Here is a 22,946-nt window from a genome sequence, read left to right as displayed (position 1 = left end):
CAAGATCTCCAGGCCCGGTTTGAAGTGATGCACAACTTTGCACGAGAGCGAGTCAACTTGGCGACGGAGAAGATGAAGACCCGCTACGACACAAGAGCTACTGAACATCAGTTCCACGAAGGAGACAAAGTGTGGTTGTGGAATCCGACTCGACAGAAAGGACTTTGTCCGAAATTACAGTCACCTTGGGATGGCCCGTATACAGTCCTAAAAAGGCTGAATGACGTCGTGGTTCGGATTCGTAAGTCTTCGAACTCTAAACCTAAAGTCGTTCATTACGACAGGTTAGCTCATTACTATGGCCATAGTACGTAATGTAAATAATTGTAAATAGTATCAGACCATGGTCCTTTTTGTTTATAAATGTGTATTTGATTTGATTTGTATTTAGTATTTGATTTGCATTTAGCATTTGATTTGTTTAAGTTAGTTATTGCATTTATTGTTTATATTCTTTTATATTGTAATGTAATGTTTATGCCTCAGTTGCATTTATGCCACAGTTGTAAGTTTCGCTTCCTGTCCAGGGATTGTACTGCCCGGAACGTGCAGTCCTTGGGAAGGGGGCAGTGTTACGAATTTGGTATTTAAAAAGCTAATGTTAGTTCAATTATAAATTAAATGGTTTTATTTCTCGCGCAGTGCAGCGCGTGACGAATATTAAAAGAAAGCTAAGCCGGAAAAATTAAAAATACAAGAGCGCGTGCGTTAAATAAATAAATATCTCTTTTTGATTTCGAGAAAGTACTGGAAAATTCTAGCGCGTGATTTTAAAATCTTATAAAAGGAGGAAAACATCTCAGTTTGTGAGTAGTTGCTTAGTTTGTTGTTGTTTAGAAAACTACTGTTGTTGATTGTAGCGAATTCGCGGATTAGCGTTCTTTAGCTGTTTTGAATTACGTTCTATTGGACATTTGAGTAGTTAAAAGATAACTACTGTGAGATTTTGTAATACTGCATGATAATTTGAGAAAATTTAAGCATTTTGGTTGTGATAATAATAAAATTTTGTTCATTTTTCATCGGACTTGTGCATTCATTTCATAACGAACCCGTACGCACGCAACAGTACGTTTGTTTGCCGCATGTTTTCCAGTGAATTTCATATTCTATATATTTGTATTTTTTAAAATTTTCATCACTGTAAGTTACTCAAAAGAGCATTTTGTTTGCAGAAGAAAGCTTTTTCTAAGAAATAATAATAATAGTTATTTTTCTTTTTTGCTTTACAGCTATTGTTAACCTCACGAACAGATTTACTAAATACTTGCGGCGAGTATACTTCTTTTTGGACATAAAGATTTTGAGCACTGGGGAGGATACTATGGTTTTCTTAAGAATATCTCTATTTTCATGATGAGCACCCCAAGGTATGGAATCAAAGACTCCGGACCGCTGCCTATAGGGGTGTAAAACCGAAAACTATCTCAAATGTACCATAATTTTCCCTACACATTTTCGAAACATTATATAGACCCAAAGAATCGAACCCCGCTACAACATTCTAGTTCTGTGCAGTTTCCTGTACACTTAATGTTATTTTATACCGTAATAGCGATGGTGCAGTGGTGTATTTAATTATGGCAAAGCACACTAGGGCTATCTGCCTAAGGGGAAGGATGCCTTCGTTGAGGATTTTCTAATTTATTCTATTCTCGTATACACGTTACACATGGGGAAACCACGAAAACACCCATGCAGCCAGTCTGTTCGCAGGATTCGAACCTCGGACCAGTGTTCAGCGACTTTACCGCTCGGCCCCTGGTGGACCCCGTAATAGCGAACCTCCAAGAGTATCAAAATCAGATATAAAGAGCTATACGCGTGTCTTCGGTTGAAATATTTCCTTTTTTTCCCCTATTTTTCTCAGAATTTTTGCAAGTTTTAACGGAAAAATTACCAACCGTTAAAATCATCCACGTTTAGTATATTAGCGTCCAGATTCCACCACTAAAGGTAAACTCCTTTACATTACTTTTCTTCTGCCTTCACCCCCACTTATCTCTGTGTTGTAAACAAATGTTACATAAGACAGGCGGGACACCCAGCTTCAGGGGAACGACAATACAATCAGCGTGCATTAGAATACGATATAATGTACATGATCACACATAACTACGTTCAAGGCTGACGTTATTTTAGAAATTTTGATATTTTCGCTTTTCAGAGAAAGCGGAAGTCATAAATCTTATGTATTTGCGCTTAAACAGTTTATTCGTCTTTTAAGGAATGAAATGTTTTGATCCTTCTGGGTTTATTCTGTTTAAGTATAAATGCTGTTTAAATTCTATCTCTCGAATAAGGGTTTTTCATTATTTAAGTTTATTGCAAGATACAAGATATTTTTATAAAAGTTACTAAAACGTTGTGTTACAATCATGAACATGTGGAAAATGATTGCGTTTTCTCTGTACATTGGAGAAGATATGTAGGTCACGAAATTATTTCAGTTCCTATATTTTCTCGAAAAGCAAAACTGTCACATATTATTTGAAAAAATTCCCTATACCCTGTACCTGTGTTCCTTCCTGAAATAAATGTTTCAGCTTGAAACATTTATCGGCATGGTGAGCTGTAAATGCTTATGCACTGAAGGTAAGGTGAACACTATTCGAAAAATATAAAACTGATGAAGCTAACCTTTTATGTAACAGGCATACAGTTTATATCCAAACCTACAGTTGGTACTATATACAAAAATTGAAACTCTGCCATTTTTGTTAGTGGCTGTGGAAATTATTTTGATTAATTGATAGATGGCGCTAGCGTTGCGTGTTAACGCGATGCGACGTGCCTTCTGAATTTCCATACACTCTCCACCGGCAGCTCGATAGATGGATGTCTGATGGTTCGCACACTATTTAATTAGGAACACTTCGGTTCCTATTTGATTTCGATTTTCGATTATGAAAGCATATAGATTTATTTGTCAACTGAACCACCATGTTTGATCTATGATCTGTAAATATTGTACATATTAAAAGTTACATTTAAAAAGTGATTGATGTCGATTTATAGATCTTAGAATATTTTGAAACAGCTGGTGCATTAGGCCGTCAAGAATTGGATTTAGCACGTTGCAAGTGTGCGAAGTCGGCCAAAAAGGTAAGGCTAAACTTTCTAATTTGTACAGTAACTATGGCGGAAGAGTCTGTTGTTAAATTAAAATCGAAACGCAAAGTTATCAGGACCACCGTGTCCAAGATTCTAAAAAAAATCGAATCGGAGTTGAATAAAGAAGAAATTGATACAAGTACATTAGAAGAAAATTTAGATCATTTAATCACGAAATCAAAAGCTCTGAGTGAGTTAGATGCTCAGATAGAGCATGACTTGAAATCAGAGGCAGAAGAGTTTGAAACAGAAATTCTATCTTGTATCGAATACGAAGAGAAAATTCAGTTATGGCAATTCAGAGCAAATAAAAAATTGAAAGAATTGAATAAAGTAACAAATTCGGATAATGAAAACTCTCTTAACGAAACTAATTCTAAAATCGAAAGCAATAAATGTACGCGTCTGCCAAAATTAACCATCGCTAAATTCTATGGAGATTACACCCAGTGGACAAGTTTTTGGAACTCTTTCAAGGTAGCAATCCATGATAATGAATCTTTAACAAAGATCGAAAAATTTAATTATTTAAAATCGTACTTATGCGGCAACGCCTCAAACGCGATAGAAGGCTTTTGCATTTCGGAACCAAATTACGATGAAGTTGTCGAAATACTTAAAAACAGGTTTGGCAGAAAAGATATAATAATAAACTCACACATGCAAAAACTCCTGAATCTTACCCCAGTAACCAAATCCAGTGACACTGTAAAACTTCGCAAACTTTGTGACACTATCGAAATTCAAATACGCAGCTTGAAATCATTAGAAGTCACACCGGATAAATACAGTTATATGTTGATTCCAGCCATAATGAAAACTCTGCCGTCTGATATAACCTTAGAATTCAATCGTAAAACGGATTCGTCATCCTTTTTTAATGTTGACGAATTATTGCAGTTTGTTCGTTTAGAATTGGAAAGTCGCGAGAGAAGCCATCTTTTGCTCTCGACTCATAAATCAGAAAGCACTTCCTGTGTTTATAAAGAGAAGGGTGGGAAGGGGAGTATCGTCCATTCCACTTACCAGCTCTTGGCTCCGGTTAAAGAAAACAAAAATACTAATTGCTGTCTGTTTTGTAATACATCCAAACATGTTACTGAAGACTGTGAATCACTGACAGTTAATGAGAAGAGAAATTTATTACGTAAACATTCCCGATGTTACCTTTGCCTGAAATTAAACCACCGCCTAAAGCAGTGTCGAAGCGATCTCGTCTGCTCCAAGTGCAAAGGTCGACATAACCGTTCAATATGCTTTCGCGCTGAGAAAGAACGAAATGAAAAAAATAAAAGTATAGAAGTTTCGCATGTTCTTTCAGCATTCTCACGCAGCAAAATTAAAACTATTTCACTTCAAACTTGTTGCGTAACACTTCGAACAACTACGCAGTCGGTTTTAATTAGAGCTCTACTGGATTCAGGTAGTATGCGTTCCTTCCTAAGAAAAGAAATCGCGGATAAATTGAAGCTTCCTGTTATTCGAACAGAGACTCTTTCGGTATTTACGTTTGGAAATAAAACACCCACTAGAAAAACATTTGACGTTGTTAAGATAAAATTACAGAACAAGGAAACACCGAATTTGAAAATCGAAATTGAAGCTCTCGTGACTGAACAAATTTCAAGTTCTGATTTACCACCTCCTAATCTGGATAGACACATTTTAGGCAAACAGTTAGAAGGTTTACAACTCGCAGATTCTTGGGATTGCAAAGAAAAAATTACTCTTTTGATAGGAGCTGATCATTATTATGATGTAGTAACTGGGAAACTTAAGCGTTTATACAAACATTTAGTAGCTTCTGAAACGTTATTCGGTTGGTCTCTGCTAGGTTACACTAAAGGTACAACACACACTTCCACAGCCTTTAATATCGTAGTTGAAGAAGATATAATATCTGATCAGATAAAGAAATTTTGGGAGCTTGAAAGTTTAGGAATTAAACCTGAAAATCAATTATCCGACCCATTTGACAATACCATAATGGAAAAATTCGAATCGGAAATTTTATACAGAAATTCTCGTTACAAGGTTAGGCTGCCATGGAAGTCTGATAGAAAATATGAGTTACATGACAATAAAGCGATTGCGCTGAAACGATTTGAGAAACTTGTAAAGCGATTTCAGAATAACCCTGAACTCTTTTATTCGTATCAAACAGTTCTACAAGATTATTTACAACAAAACATCATTGAACCAGTTCCAGACACTGTTGATAGTGAATCTCAAATCACATTTTATTTGCCTCACAGAGAAATCGTTCGTAGTGATCGAACTACTAGTAAACTACGTATCGTATTCGACGCGTCTTCACATGGACCTGGTGAAATCTCGTTAAATGACTGCTTGCATATTGGTCCAAATTTGTATCCTGACACTCTTGAACTTCTGTTGGCCTTCAGGCTTCATCCTGTAGCATTTACAAGTGACATAAAGCAGGCTTTTCTTCAGATAGAAGTAGATGAGAAGGACAGAGATGTAACGCGTTTTCTGTTTACTAAAAACCCATTCGATGATCCACAAAATTTTATAACTTATCGGTTCACACGTGTGTTATTTGGTGTAAACAGCAGTCCATTTTTACTGGCTGCAACCATTAAACACCATTTGAAACAATATGAGAAAACTTACCCTGCCACTTGCGAATTTCTAAATGATCACATTTATGTAGATGACATCATTGGAGGACACCAAAACGTTGAACTTGCTTTAAATACCAGCTTAGAATGCGTCAGCATTTTTAGAGATGCTAGTATGATTCTACATAAATGGCACACCAATTCTCAAGAACTGCGCGAATTATGGATTAAAGAAGGTATTGAATCCGAGGAATCTAGTCATGTTTCGGAAGCTGGAAATCCTCCATTGAAAGTGTTAGGAGTTGCTTGGGACAACCAAAGTGACATAATTTACTTTGATGTAAAAAATTTGATAACATTTATCTCAAAACAAGTTAATACTAAACGTTTCGTCCTACAAGCAATAGGACGAATTTTTGATCCTGTAGGTCTATTATCACCGTTTGTACTTAGAGTCAAAATCTTATTGCACCAAATTTGGGCACTTGCTTTAGATTGGGATGATGAAATACCAGAAAATTTATGTTTTGTATGGAAAACATGGTGCAAAGAAGTTTCCAATTTGGACGAAATCGGTATTCCACGATATTATTTTTCTGCAATCGGTAATAGTGATGTGGAACGGATTGAACTGCATTGTTTTTCTGACGCTAGCAAAAGGGCATATGGTACAGTAGCGTATCTACGTATAATTTCTAGCAATGAACAAATATTTACGGTTTTTGTTGCTTCAAAGACTAGAGTAGCGCCTTTAAAACCGCTCACCTTACCTAGGTTGGAACTAATGGGAGCTCTTTTGTCAGCCAAATTAGGCACTAGCATCAATAAAGTTTTTAAGTTACAACCTTCTTGTTTTTTCTGGACTGATTCGAAAATCACACTTTTCTGGATAAAAGACTGTGCAAAGAAATTTAAGCTTTTCGTTAAAAATCGTATTCAGGAAATACAAAATTTGACATCACCAGAAAATTGGCATTATTGCCCCGGTAAATGTAATCCCGCTGATTTGGCTTCGAGAGGAGCTAAACTTCCAGATTTGAAAAACAATCCTATCTGGTTTCAAGGACCAGAATGGCTTAGAATGCCGTCTGAGTTGTAGCCTCGACAGAATGAAGAGAAACCTGTCACTGAAGAAGAATTAGAATACCGCAAAAATATTAATGATATTTATGAATTTGTATGCACGGCAGTTGAAGAAAGGGTAATAGACATCTCAAAATATAGTAATTTAAGAAAATTGTTGAGAATAACTGGTTGGATGAAACGATTCATTGGTAAAATTAGGAAAACAAACCATTTGACAGGTCCATTAACGACTGAAGAAATAGTAGATGCCGAAAATTATTGGATTCGATCTGAACAAGAACGTTTTTATCTCGAAGAAGTTGAGTCTCTGAAGAAAGCGAATAAAGTCGAAAAGAAATCAGCTTTATATCTTTTTAACCCATTTTTAGACCAGAACGGGATACTGAGAGCAGGTGGAAGATTAGAACATTCTAGTTTGTCACATGATGAAAAACATCCGGCAATTCTTTCAAGAAACTCCTGGCTAACAAATTTGATAGTAGAAAGTGCACATGTTAAAATGATGCATGGAGGAGTAGCAACGACCTTAGCTGAAATTCGAAGTCGCTTTTGGATCCCAAAAGGACGTCAATTTATCAAGAAAATAATAAACAAGTGTCTTATTTGTAAAAGATATTCATTGAAGTCTGCTGACCAGACCACTTCTCAACTTCCAGAAGACAGAATCAATGAGACACCACCATTCTACGTATCTGGCATAGATTTTGCTGGACCGATTTACATAAAAAACATCGAAGGAAGTCAAAAAAACCTATGTAACATTATTTACATGCGCTATCACTAGAGCCATACATCTGGAACTTGTACCGAATCTCTCTACAGATTCTTTCTTGATGGCATTCAAAAGATTCACATCTAGGAGAGGCAATTGTCGAGTAATTTATTCGGACAACGCGAAAACTTTTAAAAAGGGAAAAAAAGAACTCGAACATTTCTCTAAACTATTGTCGAATGAAAAATTCCAAGATTTTCTGTCGAATGAAAGAATCAGTTGGAAGTTTATAATAGAACGAGGGGCTTGGTGGGGAGGCTTCTACGAGAGATTAGTAAAATCAGTGAAAGAGTGCTTACGAAAAATTCTCGGTAAAGCTTTACTAACGTTTGAAGAATTGTCAACAGTTTTAGCACAAGTGGAAGCTGTTTTGAATTCTCGTCCTTTGACATATGTGTACAATGACCACAACGAACCGTTGCCACTAAAGCCAGTCAATTTTTTGATTTTTGGAAACAAAGATTCTACATTACCTATCAACTTTAATTCCATTGTTAAAGATGGCTCTACCAAGTCCTCTCTGATCAAAAGAAAGATTTATCAAGATTTATTGGTTAGGCAATTGTGGACTAAATGGAAAAAACAATATTTAATGGATCTTCGGACAGCTCATCAATTAAAAAATCCTAACGTTTATGATGATCTAAAAGTTGATGATCTTGTATTAATTGAAGGCAACAATAAGTGCAAACTTTTGTGGAATTGTGGTAGAGTGATAAACGTTTTTCGTGGTCGTGATAATAAAGTTCGTTCTTGTGAACTAAAAACTGCTGATGGAACAATAATAAAACGACCAGTTCAATTATTATATCCTTTAGAACTTTAAAAATTTTTTATTGTTTAATAATATGAATATGATTGAATATGTTTTTTATGCAATTGTTTATTTTACTAGTTTAATTTCATATGCTTAGATTAAGAATAGTTTAGATTTACTAAAGTAGTGTCAAATTGTATTTGATGATAACATACCTTTTTTTAGAATTTAGTATAGTGATTATAATTTGAATATATTTTCTATTAATTTAATATACTTATCAATTGTTTTTTTAATTATATGTTAAAATACTTATTGATATAAATTTGATTGTTGTTAGATTAATGTGAACTCTTGACAGAGTTCAGGTGGGGAGTGTGTGGAAATTATTTTGATTAATTGATAGATGGCGCTAGCGTTGCGTGTTAACACGATGCGACGTGCCTTCTGAATTTCCATAGACTCTCCACCGGCAGCTCGATAGATGGATGTCTGATGGTTCGCACACTATTTGATTAGGAACACTTCGGTTCCTATTTGATTTCGATTTTCGATTATGAAAGCATATAGATTTATTTGTCAACTGAACCACCATGTTTGATCTATGATCTGTAAATATTGTACATATTAAAAGTTACATTTAAAAAGTGATTGATGTCGATTTATAGATCTTAGAATATTTTGAAACAGTGGCAGAATTCTAGATAAGAATAAAACTTTGAGATAGCATAAGAATGCTGAAGCATTACTGAAATGGTTCACCATTCAAAGGAGCCACAATCTGACAGTATCTGGATAAATGTCAGTAAATTTGCATTGTGGAAAAATTGAAAAAGAACAAAATCAAATTTAATTAAACTTAACATGATTTTTAAAGTAAATTTATTATTAACTTTTTAATAGATGTGACAATGTTAATCAGTTTTTATGTTTTTTTTTTTTTTAGATAAACTCGTTTTTTTTGATTGAATCGGATATAGAAAACCAAGCTTACAGCCTCTTGAAATTTGTTACTGCAGGCTTCAATGATATATAAAACAATCAATTCGAAATTAACTCACGAAAGTGGTTAACAGTCTAAGAACAAACTCACATATCAGAATTGTGTAGAGTCATTTTTTTAAACAGGAGAAGTGAAAAATGCGCAGTGCTGTCGTCGGGACGCATATTTCACAAGTGCACATCTGTGTAGGCACCGAGGGAGTAGCTTCTAGGTTGGACCAATGGGCAACCAGTAATATTTCTATTATGTCAACATGACCTTTCGCGTGCTTAAAGATTTAAGCAAGATGGTTGAAAATATTTTATCACGCAATTTTCTGTAGAAAATAATTAGAGCATCGCCGATTTCTTTTGAAAATTTTCATTGCGAAGTTAGATCAAATATAAGCAATTCTCAGGATTTCACTACCTGGTTGAAAGAATTTGAAATCAATGCAAACACGTGACAATGCCAATGATTTTAAATTACGGAGTGCCTATGGTTTAAGACCATTTATCTGCTCATCAGAATTAAATAAAGTGAGCAGAAATAAGAAAATTGCATAAGTTAGTTTACTTGATGCAAACTAGAGGGGGCCACATATGCTCGAGAAAGGTTAGGGATAAAGATAAGTATAAACGATTAATAAAATGAAATTTTAGTTTTATTTTAATTTTTTTTTCAAAATTTTAAACAAACACATGTTGGATACGCCTCAAAAATATCCATATGAAATATTACATAATAAGTGCTGTGTAATAAGTGCTTAATAAGTGTCATACTGTTAGGAATAATATTACCTAATAAGATGAAATATGTGAAGAAAGAAATATGTGGTAAACATCTGAGCCCAAATATCATCTTTAGATAAAACTATGCATATGAGAAAAATATTTACACCAATTATATACGTAAATAGAAGTCAGCACAATTTATTGCAGTCTGTTTGAAAAAGATGTATAAAAGGCCAATGCAGAATTTTGTTCAAAGTAACCATTGCTAATTTGCATTCGTATACATTTATTGTATTAAATTTCGCATTTAATAATTGTTACTCTTAAATGCACTGTCTAAACAAGAAATACTCATCAAAGAGTGAATTTATCTTATTCACAACGAATATATTCAATTTATTTACGTATAACTTTTAGTGTTAATAATGGATATAATCAGATCATACACAATACGTATTCTGAATCTTACACTTTAAAAGTCAAAAGAATGCAAGCGCTGAAATAAGAAAACACTATATTCATTGTAACACTTCCAGTCCTTCTCACCTCAGTAATAAATATATACACTTGAATTCTCTTAATCCACAGGTGTTGGTAAATGTATAATACTCGAGACTAATTGTAACTTGAGTCATTTTCTCGTTGTAAAGAGCGATAATATGCCGTGAATTTCAATCCAAATATTCATAGGTGATAAAAATCGCGAAAGTGAAATGTTAGCGATTAATTAAACTCAGAAAGCGAAAGCAATACGAGCTGTTCTACTATTACGCCATATACGCCTGTAATTTATAACTTCGAAACAAATTCAAAGTAAAACATAAGCAACATACGCTCACATGCACGAAGATTTAGCATCACAAATTAGCTCAATAGAAGCTTATTGGTCCATTTTCGAAACCCCTCCCTCAGTGGCTATGCTGATGTGCACTTATGAAATATTCCGTCGGGACTGAAAGCCTGGACATCTCGAATAAGCTTTGAGTATGTTGAGTATGAGCGTTGAAAATACGTTACACACTCCCCCTTTTAAAGAGCGACTGGGGGTAAGGGGACTCAATCGTTAAATCCTGGTGGTGACAAATTATCGTCCACTAGCTTTTACTTCGGGCGCCACTTTAGATATATTAGATTATTTTGAAGCAACTTTCCTATTACTCTCGCTTTCAACTCACGCTTTCTTGCTAGAACGTAAATGAGTTAACGGGAGTGTATTCAGATGAGCTAGAAAGAAGTTAATAATTAAGGGAAGGTTTTGTAAGATGAATTTAGAGGGAAAGAGAGAGAGAGAACGAGTGTTTTGCTTGCCTGAAGGCCACGTTGTTACTTTTGATTTACTAGTGATTAGATTTCTGTGGCGCTGTTTACACAGACTTTTAAAAGTCAGAGCCTACCTACGTGTTAAGTGACCTGTGAAAAGCCATAATGCTAACATAATTCTATTCTATTTTAAGTTGTTTGTTAACTTTTGAGTTAAGCCAAAAGTGGTGGCTTTTTGTAAGAACGAATCCGTGTCATCTGTGAATATGTTGAATTAATAAAGGGCCTTTTTACATACTTTTAGACTTTGTCGTACTTCAAACTTAAGAATGATTTTTACACAGTCCGTTAACATCTAGTTAGTTCATTCTCGCTAAGAATACTAGACGTTACAACTAGATAAAAATTAATTCAATAAAATTAACATAATAAATTTGATGTAAAATATACAAAAATATTAAAAAGTGTTAATTTTTTTCTGCCTTTTTCAAGGAGTAGCTGTAGAATTTTTAACAGAACACCGTTTCTGAAGGACTTGACGAACGGCAAAAGTCGCTGAATGCTCGTAGTTCAGTCCTGGGTTTGAGTTCCGGTGAACGGGCTGGCTGCATGGATGTTTTCGGGCTTTTCCCAATGTGTAGCATAGATATGAGATAATTTCCCTTAAAAAGACCTCCATGGGACATCCCTCCCTTTCAGTGTAGTGCCTAAGAGCGGAACCCGTAATAAGTAAAAAAAACACCGTTTCTGAATTATATCTAGATTGTGATTGTGAATTCTTAAAAGAAAGTACCAATTAAGATTAATTTAATTAAAACTAAAACTATCCATTAAACTCTAAAGATGCAACAAAGCAAAACCTTTTTTTTAAAAAAAAAATTAACTTAGTTAATCATCAAGATATAATGTGGTGCGACGTGATCCTAAAATAATACATCTTTGTAAAATTAAACATATTAAGAATTCGAGTAAGAAATGAAAAGAACCGTGGGATAACTTAAAGCAACGGGCTAAATAAATATATTTCGAACCAAAGAAATATTCCTGTTTCTCACTCGAGAATTCTCACTTTTTCTATATACGTATATACATAAAACTCAATAGACGGTCGACAAAGCTTTCTTAAAAGATTTCTAAAACAAAGTTTAAAAACTAATAGGCGAACTGCGCAATTGCTGCAGGTTCGAAAATAATGAAATGTTTTTAAAAGAAAAGGTAAAAGTTGGAGTTTAACTGCAAGTTTACAATTGCTTTCCTATGAAGGTCCTAACCATTTTGTATTATTCTCTAAGATGTGTGTGTGTGTGATATTTTAATGCGTAGGGGAAACAGAAACTTTCAGTTTCCGGCACTCGAAGGAACTTTACTGCATAGTTAGAAGGATGGATGCATAAACCAAAACCTTCCAGACGTGGCCATTTCGAAACATAATTTTATACCATGATAATGAACATCGGATCATTTTGGTAGGTAACTTATTTATCCAGCCATAGTTAAATATGATAATTTTTACGTACAAAACGGGTTAGGTGAACAAAAGAGCATAGCTGCGCAGCGGTTTTGCATGGCAGGAGAAGTTAAGAAGAAGAGGAGACTGTAATTGCTTGCGACGCAGTATTTATACTAAGCAGCTGCATGTTTACAGCTAAGCTGCGATTGGTTAATTTTAGGGTTTAGTTCTCTCTTTCAAGCAGTGTTATGTAATTAGGAAAGATCTCAAATTTGGGAGAAAGAATAAACTTAGGGGAAGAACATAAAATCTAGAATAGTCAATTTTAATTCTCGAAACAAAAAGGAAAATACCGTATTAAATACTTGAAGGTCAGTCCTATTTTCTCCGTGTTACAATATGAACCGGTAAATTGCAAATTAAAGAAAATTACAAAATTGTAATGAAGAAATGTACAATTCAAAGAGGAAAAAGTATAAAACACGGGCAATTTTTACATATTTATACCAAAACAATACAAGATGGAAATGTTTAATCTGCTTTGTTTAACGCTTCAAACAGAACTTGTCAAGGGAAAAATGTTTTGAAGCTTTAAACCAAATTGATTAATGAGTGACAAAAACGTGTTTCGTTTGCCTAAATTCCCTGAAACCGCTTTAAATTAATCCACCTTTCTTTTCAAACAGAATTTATTTTAAGTCTAAAAAAATTCAGTTCTTTTCCCTGCATGCCTTCGCACTCATATAGTACATACAATTATATACAATTGCAAAAAATAATTATCTAAAATGGCCTAAAAAGGCTAAATCGGAAGAAATACAATACAAAAATAAAAGTAAATTATGTTTACAGAATTTAAGAATCAATTTAATTTCAAATTTGAAATTTTCAAATTTGAAAATTAAATTGTACAGTCATAGTATATATATCCCAATACTAGGGCTTTTCATTTTCTGTTTTTCTGTTCCACGCAAGGCTCGAGTTATATTGACCTTACGCTTTGTAGCTTAGGAGTGCTGCCATACTTTCAAGGTTGGGATATCTCTGAGGAAGATTCTGTTTCTGACCATAAAATGATTATCTTTGAACTTTTTTTATGCCGTCCGATTATATCTTCTAATTTGTGTACTTTCAATTTAAAAAGAGCGAACTAGTTTTTATTTACTGAACTTTGTAAGAGACAATTGTGTAACTTGAATATCCTTCTTAACAGTTGCTCTGATTGTATTGCATTAGAAAATGTTGTAAACAGACTTTCTACCGTTGTTTTTTAATGTGCTTTACTTTCAATTCCGATGAAGAAAAGTAAGAAGAATGGGGTCCCTTGGTGGTCTAAGGAAATTGATTGCTATAGAAAGCATGTAAATGCTGCTAGGCGTAGATTCCAGAGATAAAGAAACAGTCTTCTTAAAAATATTTATGAAATTAAATATTTCGAATTGCGGCATAAGTACAAGGCTAAATTAGCTAATGCTAAGCTTGAGTCGTGGAGAAATTTTCTCTCAAGTATTAATGTTCACAATGTCTGGAAATCTATATATAAGTATGGGTTTAAGACCAATTTTGCGAAAAGGATTGAGATTTCGGGAATTGAACTCCCGGATAGCAGTGTTACTTCGAGTTTGAGTGAGACAATTGTTGCTATAATGACAAAGAATTTCCCAAGAGATAATGCGCTTGATGATAGAAATTCTTATAGAAATATGCGTACTGAGTCTGATGGACCTTATATTTCTTTTATGGACTGTCCGTTCTCTACTTCAGAAGTTAACAGTGTTATTAAAAATCTCAAGAAGAACAAATCACTTGGGCTTGACTGTCTTTCTAATGAAATTGTACAGCAATTTCATGCGGTGGATAGCATATTTTTACACAGACGTTTCAACCTTTGTTTACAATTAGCAGTTTTTCCAGCACAATGGAAGAGGGCTCAGGTTGTTTTAATTCCTAAAACTTTAAATACAATAACCCCTTATCTTGATAATATTAGATGCATTAGTCTTTTGCCTACTTTGGAAAAATGTCTTGAAACGCTTTTCATTAACAGAATAAATTGGTATTTGAGACAAAAATGCTTTTATAATGATTCTCCATTCTGATTTACTCCTCGGAAGTCCGCTGAAGACGCCATTATTCGCCTTTGTAATATCTTGCAGTGTGCAAAGAAAATGAAGTATACTACACTTCTTATTTTCCTGGATTTCAAAGGAGCTTTTGATAATGCTTGGTGGCCATCTATCTTAAAAATTTTAAAAGATGCTGGTATACCACATAATATCTATAACCTTCTTAAAAGCTTCTTGAACGAGAGGACCGCTGAGCTTCAGCTTGGGAACGAAGCTAAGGTTTATTCTCTAGAAAAAGGCTGTCCTCAAGGCTCTGTATTCGGACTTACTCTTTGAAACATAATCATAAATTATCTTTTAAGTCATCTCGACGGTTGTTTAAAAATTGCTTTTGCAGACGACTTACTATTAATTTTCCAAAGAAAGATTTTGAATAACATTCTTTTGAGAGCACAAGAAGTTCTAGATTTTGTCTTCAGTTGGGCGATTTCTCATAAACTCACTTTCAATCCTTCAAAAAGTAAAGCTATGCTTGTTCCCAGTACGTTTGATGAACAAAATATTACTCCTTTGATGCTCGATAATTCTCCGTTGGAATTTGTAGAAAATGTTAAATATCTTGGTGTCATTCTTGACCAAAATTAACATGGAAAGGAACATTGAATTCCTTTCTGCTAAATGTGAAAAAATTATTAATGGCTTTCACCGAATTGCCAAAAATACTTTTGGAGTAAGCTACGATGTTAAGAAACTCATGTATAAACAGTGTATTGTACCTTTCATTTCGTACGGCTGTCTTGCTTGGGGACATGTTCTTGCCAAGAAGGTTAACAAAAGAAATTTAAGAAAGATTCAACGGAGAATTCTTCTTCGTATTATTAGTGGTTATAGAACCTTAAGCTATGAGGCTACTTTTGTTCTTGCAGGAGTTCCGCCTATTGATTTTGAAATTGCATATAAGAATGATATTTTTGAGTCATTGGCAACTCATGCTTCGGAAGACTGTATTAATGGAATTGTCCCCTTCACTGATATTCCTCATCCCGCTACTTTAGAACCCATAAATTTCTGCGATTATAAAGAGACTACTGAAATAACTTTTCATATGGTTTTCTTTACAGATGGCAGCAAGATAAACAACAAGGTTGGCTTGCATTTGTTCTTTTTGAAGGCCATTCCGAGGTTTGTTTTCTTAGACACCGTATACGGAATGAACGAACAGTTTTTCAAGCAGAACTTCTGTGCATTTATCTTGCCGTGAAATGGATCCAGGATAATGGGACAACATCCTGAAAGTACTTTATTTGTTCTGATTCTCTTTCTTCTCTTCAACTTTTGAACAGTATTACCAGCTGCGATAAATTAGTTATCGAAACCCTAGTAACTGTTAGTTCACTTAGAATTAGAGGTATTGATATCTGCTTTGCTTATGTACGTGCTCATCATGGTTTCTACGGAAATGAAAGAGCTGATTTCTTAGCTAAAGATGCCTTAAATTTACCCATTGATATCAACATTAGCATTCCAAAGAGTTATTGGAAGTCCTTTTATTATAAAAAGCTTTTAGCTATGTGGAATGAAGAATACATTTCATCTTGTAATGCTGAAGTCACCAAAAAGTTCCTTCCTTCTATTTACCATAGACTGAATTCCGAGTCTTTCCTCTCGTTAAATTTTAAAGTGTCTCAGCTTTTATCTGGTCACGGTAAATTTGCAAGTTATCTGTTTCGTTTTAATCTACGATCAAACAATTTATGTGAATGTTCAAAAAGAGTTCCTCAGGATGTCGAACATTTGATTTTCTCGTGCCCTACATTTGATGGCCCTAGATTATGCTTACAGAACGATTTGAAAATGTTCGGAGTGACTTGGCCAGTGAACTTATCTGTTTTCTTGAAGTCCAGACTGCTGTTCTCTGCTTTTGTTCGCTTTATTTATGCGTGTAATTTTTAATGTTTATTTATACATGTAACCTTTAATGTTTTAGTTAACTTACTTCTGTAAGCCCCGTGTTGTACATATGTGGTGCACGGGGAGTCTGTATGTACTCAAAGGAAAAAAAAATACTAGAGCTGGCTCAGTTAAATGAAGGAAAAGAAACAATTTTTTTTGAGAAATAGAAAATTCTGCCAAATGGAAAATTTAAATTGTAAGTTCTGGAGCGAAACTTGCATAGAAATGGTAATAAATATATGACAATTAAAACAGTGAAACTATTGAGAAAAATCAAACTTACCCTTCTGTAGACGCACACTGCGAAAAAAAGGACAGTCCTGTATCTCCCGTTCTACTGGGCCGACTGACGAAATTTCGTTCCCCATGTCTCGAAAGCGCGACTGCATATATAGATATTAGATTTATATATAGCATTATTCTGACACAAAATCAGACTTTTTCTGAAATAATATATCAGTTGTTTTCCATATCTTGATTCTACGACACAAATTATACTTAGATATTAAATTTTGTAATTTTTGGTGAGAAATTTATATAGAAATTTTAAAATTTATCTTGGAGGATTTTTTCATTTTGCGCCAAGAATAATTCACTTGGCGGAATTCTTAACTTATAGTGACCTACTTACTTTACTTATTTTTAGTCCAAAGGAGCTTTGTCCCTAAAGGACTATTATTGTTTTCGCTTTGCGATTTTGCGTTGAATCACTATAAATGTCCGTTTCACTTTTCAAAGTGTTGCCTCCAAACGTTAGAGTCCTGCATTATATTTGAAGAAATTAAATAATGAAAAATCTGCATAAATGTATGTATATTTCTCACATTGTGATAAAACAACGGTACAGAGAGCCATCCAATTTTGAATGACGTCATCCTCCTGCGAATATGGGCGTGTGAAAGACCGAATTTGAAATTTGGAATTTGTTTTATTATTGATTTCATATTTTGTAAAACTTTAACGAATTTTTTATAATCAAACTCAACGATTTCAAAGCTAGCAATGGCAACACTCTAAGGGGGGGGAAACCTTTTTACCTCCAGCGCGCGGAACTGTGTATCGGAAATTCTAAAGATATGCTTATTTTAAAATTAGTTTGCGACATTGCTGTTGAACTGAATTTTATGGTTTAAGTCCAAAGAACATGATATTTAATAAATAAAAGCCCCTTTGAACGTAATTTAAAATCTGAAACCTTTAAGATTTTTTTTTTCATTGATGCACGAGAGGACAAAAGGTCCATCGTTCATTCATTTAGCAAAGTGCATAAACCACATTTTCTTTATTATCGCTTATATAAAGTACGCCAAATTTCAAAACGCGTCAAACTGTAAATTCACGTGTATCTTAGGAAATTTTGAATGAGAAACTCTGATTTTCTGCAGTTATGCTTACAAATACATCTAAAATGCATCATGTAAAAGATTTTATAGTAAAATACAAAAATTTTGATAAAACTACAGAAGAAAATACAGAAGAAATCTGAAAAAAGGGGTTAAAAAAGGATATAGTATATATAATTACAAAACATTATATATATATAATTACAAAACATACAAATTACAATTTTGTAAGTTTATATATATATATAAACTTACAAAACAGTTTTATTAAAAACATAGAGAGATTCCAATCGATTTCAGTGTTCCTCCTCCTGACGAAGCGGCATTGAATTTGGTTGAATTTCTCTTCTATTATGTTCTTTTTTCTTTAAATTTCATTGATGTTTTTTAATTGGGGTATTGCTTGTTTGAAGTGTTTTGGTTTTAACATTTATTATTGTTTCTTTGCATTTATAGGATTATTTGATTAAACAGAAATTTCAGTTTTTGGTCTTTGTGAAAAAATGGTTATAAATTCCTTACTTATTCTTGTTAACATCTGGATGAGCCATTTTTTAGAAAGGAATAAGTAAAACAAAAGATGGCGAATTTCAAAGTTGTTTTTTTACTTTATACGTTTGTTTACATATATTAGCATCTTGTTTGTTGGCCTATCTTACTTGGCTTGGAGAAGAATGACTTGAAGAAGAAAGCCATATAAAATTAAAATCAACAGTTGCGAATAAATAACTGCTGAAAAAGCTTTCAAATATTCTTCTCATTTATATTTTTTCCTGATCGAGACGCCTTACTCTACGCCCTCTTTCATCGAAATTGAAACCATGTCGAATTCATGCGTTGCTGTAATCGGTTTTATAAAAAATCTTGGATTGTTATTTCGTTGTCCAAATACGTTGAACATTTGGCCACCTAATGGATGGTAAAGTGAAATATTATACAAAATAATTCACAGCATAAACTTGAAGAGTACGTTGAATGCCTTCTTTTTAATGGCCTGAATAAATTTTATGATGTTAAACATTTTTTATTTAGTCGAAACAAGGGATCTGGACCACTGTTTTTCATTTGCAATTCATAACAAGATGAATACATTAAGCTTTTTACGTTGAAGACCTGTATAGATAAGAATAACTGATTTTGAATATTTGAAATATAATGGAATTATTTGCACAGAAATTAGTTCGTTACATGTTCTATATTTTCAGAGGCAGAATTCAGAAAATTTTAGAGCTTTTTAAGGGATACTCCAAAACTATTTTTCTGCATAAAACTTTAGGTTCATATTTATTTATTGAATATTTATCGTATAAAACATGAAGAAAATAGCTGTTTTAGGAGTACTATTGTATCATTAAAGCCAGCAAAAGCCGCAGGTAAAAGTGTTAAATGATGCCAAGAATGATTCCAAAATATGAAGTAAATGGTTGTTGGCGTTTTGCTTTTGCTCCAAGAAGTTGATCTGCGATTGCTTTAACATCGTATTTATGACTACTCACTAGCCAAAAACAAAAGGAAACATGTTTGGAGAAATGCTAATTTTATTAATAGGAAATATGTATTTATTTGGATTATAGTAACAGTAATTTTAGCTTCTTGCTCAGAAAACTGTAAATTTAGCATGAAAATTATAACACAAGAATTGTGAATAGAATTTTACTAGTTTAAGGCTTTATTATTTCCATATAAGAAACAAACCTTTAACGTTGAAGCTGTCATAAAGAACTTTTTGTAAATTCTTAAGATTTATAGATCACATTTGTTACAGTGTTTAAAATAAAATATGAAAGAAAAATATTACTTTTAATAAACTAACTATTATCTTCAAACTATTAATTGGATTTTCTTTAAGATTTTTTAAAAATAGAATAAAGATTGATATTCTTCTCATTTGTATTTTCTCCTGATCGAAACGCCTTTATTGCTGCAAATCTTAGATGCAGTTTTCGTACCTGGAACAAATTAATTTGTAATTAGGAACGCTGAAAAACAATCTTTTAGAAAACATTGAAAAGCTGCAATGTTATCATTTCATTTCAAACAATTTTGAATATGCTCCTCACTTCATGGTGCATTGAGAACAATGATTTAGTACATTTTGAAACAGTTCTTTTAATATCGTTTCACTATGATAATGTAATAAAAATTCAAAATCTTGACGTGAATATTTAATTCACCAGGAATTTTGGAAGTGATATTGTAAGCTCTACTTTTCCACATCCACTAACTTAGATCCTACAATGAACCTGTGGAATTTCCGCAATGGCGTGAAATAAATACCAGCACAGAGGAAGGGTGCAAAATAACCCTTTATTAACTCAAACTAAAATAACACAGCACGTGCTTTACAAAAACACCGTTCACTTGCAGCGATAACTTAAACGTAGACGAGAATACAAACTCAAATCTGAAAAATGAATGAGTGCAAGAACGCATTTCAAAATTACTCTTAAGAGATGGAATCACCGGCGTGATACTAAACTGATAAGGCCAAAAGGCTTACTCGATTGACCGCGAAATAACAACGAAACGTGCCCTATGCTAGCGAAACACGCTCTGAATAAACTGAGATAATCACACGTTTAAATAGCACTTCACTTAACTTTAAAATTACATCCTGGTGAGAGAATGTGAGGGAAAGTTTGAGAAGTTGAGAACAGGAAAACGTAAAATAAATTTGTTATGCAAAGTAAGAAAAACCCTACAATATCAGTTAAAAACTCTCAAAGGTATCACAATTAACATTCGGAATAAAATTAGCCCCTGTTTTGAGAAAGCGTGGCGTGAAAACAACGAATTCCGAAATCGAGAGATTTGGGAATACTCGATATTTATATTCTGTCATTGCTAATGAAGGATCTCAATAGCCATTTTCAGAAGTCTTTGACTGCAACAAAAACAGCTGAGTTTCATATAAAAATAAGCCAGAATACCTGTCGAATTTAAACAAGTAGAGATTATTAATTTGATTAAAAACATTGGTAAAACCAATGGAAGTTGCGTTTATTGGAAACACCCTTATGGCCATATTTAACTAACTGGTGTAATTTTGTCTTAATTTTAATCCTGGTATTTTTGTAAATACTTGTAACTCACAAAGAATTTTCTGTATGCGAATTTACGGCAATATTTACATAATTCGTACCATCATGTGTCTAATATCCGAAAAGTTATAACGAAGTGCTAATATATGATTCTTATCTATACGTCTTTTATATGTTGTTTCATTTCTGTAATGATTCATTCCTGTTCTTGTAAACAGGAACAGTTTAATAGTAAATATTTCAGTTAAATGCCACATACCAACGGTTATAGACGTTTTACCCTGGCTTACTTATCGCGCAGTCTTCTTTGAGCTTATATAATCTCTTGAATAATTTCTTTCTTTCGGTGAAAAGAAGTGTTAAGGTGTGTGATACCTGAAACTGATACACAAGCAGGATGATGGATGGAAAGGAGCTCGTTTAATTAGACTAAATAGACAATGGAACCTGCTAATAGACAGGACTATTAATGGGAGATATGCCAATGCTGTGTTATTTTCTAAACATCTGTTAATGTGACTGGTACTAATCATTTTCTCTTTTCTTAAAACTATCGTAATGTAAATGCACAAAATGTAAAGAGCAAATTAAATAGTATAGTGGTAGTAAATAACGCCCATGAAGGATACTTATTTTGCAACTGAATTGGCTGCATGAATTTACACCATATAATCTTATGCCATGTTAACAGTGGAGAATTCACAATGTCCCAGTTGAACTTGTTGAAGACTGGTCAAGAGATTATTAGGCGAATTGGACGACTATTAACTGAAAAACATTTCTAACGACGATGAAACTACTTTTTTTCCACTTCATACTTGCAAGCCAGCTAGCCTTCAGTCGTGTCAAGAAAAGTAAAGATCAGCTCACTATTTTATTTTAAGATGCTACACCTAATTACAAGTCACGAAAAATGAAAACATGATATTTCAATAGTCTTTAAATCTTATTTGAGGTGAATAAGAATTAGTGGATATCCGATGATGATGGCTTGAAATGAAGTGAATAAAGAGATAAGAATGAGAAATTCCTAAAATAAGTTTTTCATAGAACAATGTATCCCTTATCCTCAATGACTGTCTTTTAAAAATATGTAATTCAGCAATTGGTAGGAGTGTGCTAACTTTAAATATGGCCACAGATTTTTTAAATGTCTTATAAAAAGAAACAAATTCAAATCGCCTATCGAAGTATTATTGCAGAAAATCCCCTTAAGATGGTATTTCTGACTTGAATTCAAATCAAAATCAAATAAATACTGTTTCAGTTGTTTCATCAAAGGAGGGGTTTGTAAATTAAAATCAAATGTAGCCCCTAATAATGTGATGAAAATATTTTTATTATAAATGGAGAAAACTGAAATGGTGCAGACATTACTTCCGGGGAATAGGTAAATTATTATAAAATCTAATGATGTAAAACAAAATTCACCGAACCAGATTTCCAGGTGAGCATTTAAGTAGCGTAGAGAAGGAAGGAAAGTGATGAATTTATCCCACCTGCTTTATTAAGACACATTGCATAACGACGACAAAATCAGAAATTCCTTCTTTTGTTAGACATTAGTGTGAAAAAACTTTCAACAGCTTAATAGATCTATATTTTACTTAACGAGCAAAATCAGACATCACGTCAAATAACTTATAAATATTTTTACGTTGAGGGAGAAAAACGGTAGGAAAATTGGGTCTATAAAAGCATTTTTTGGGATAACCTTTTTTTTTTTTTTTTTTGTTTTTATAAAGGCATAACGACCATACTTTATTTTAACTGTCTAAAATTTTTTAAATAAAGTATGGTCGTTAT

Source organism: Stegodyphus dumicola, chromosome 6 (genome assembly GCF_044657685.1).
Source record: "Stegodyphus dumicola isolate Sdum_Otavi_A_Nest chromosome 6, ASM4465768v1".
Taxonomy (NCBI): domain Eukaryota; kingdom Metazoa; phylum Arthropoda; class Arachnida; order Araneae; family Eresidae; genus Stegodyphus; species Stegodyphus dumicola.
This window is presented reverse-complemented; position numbering follows the sequence as displayed.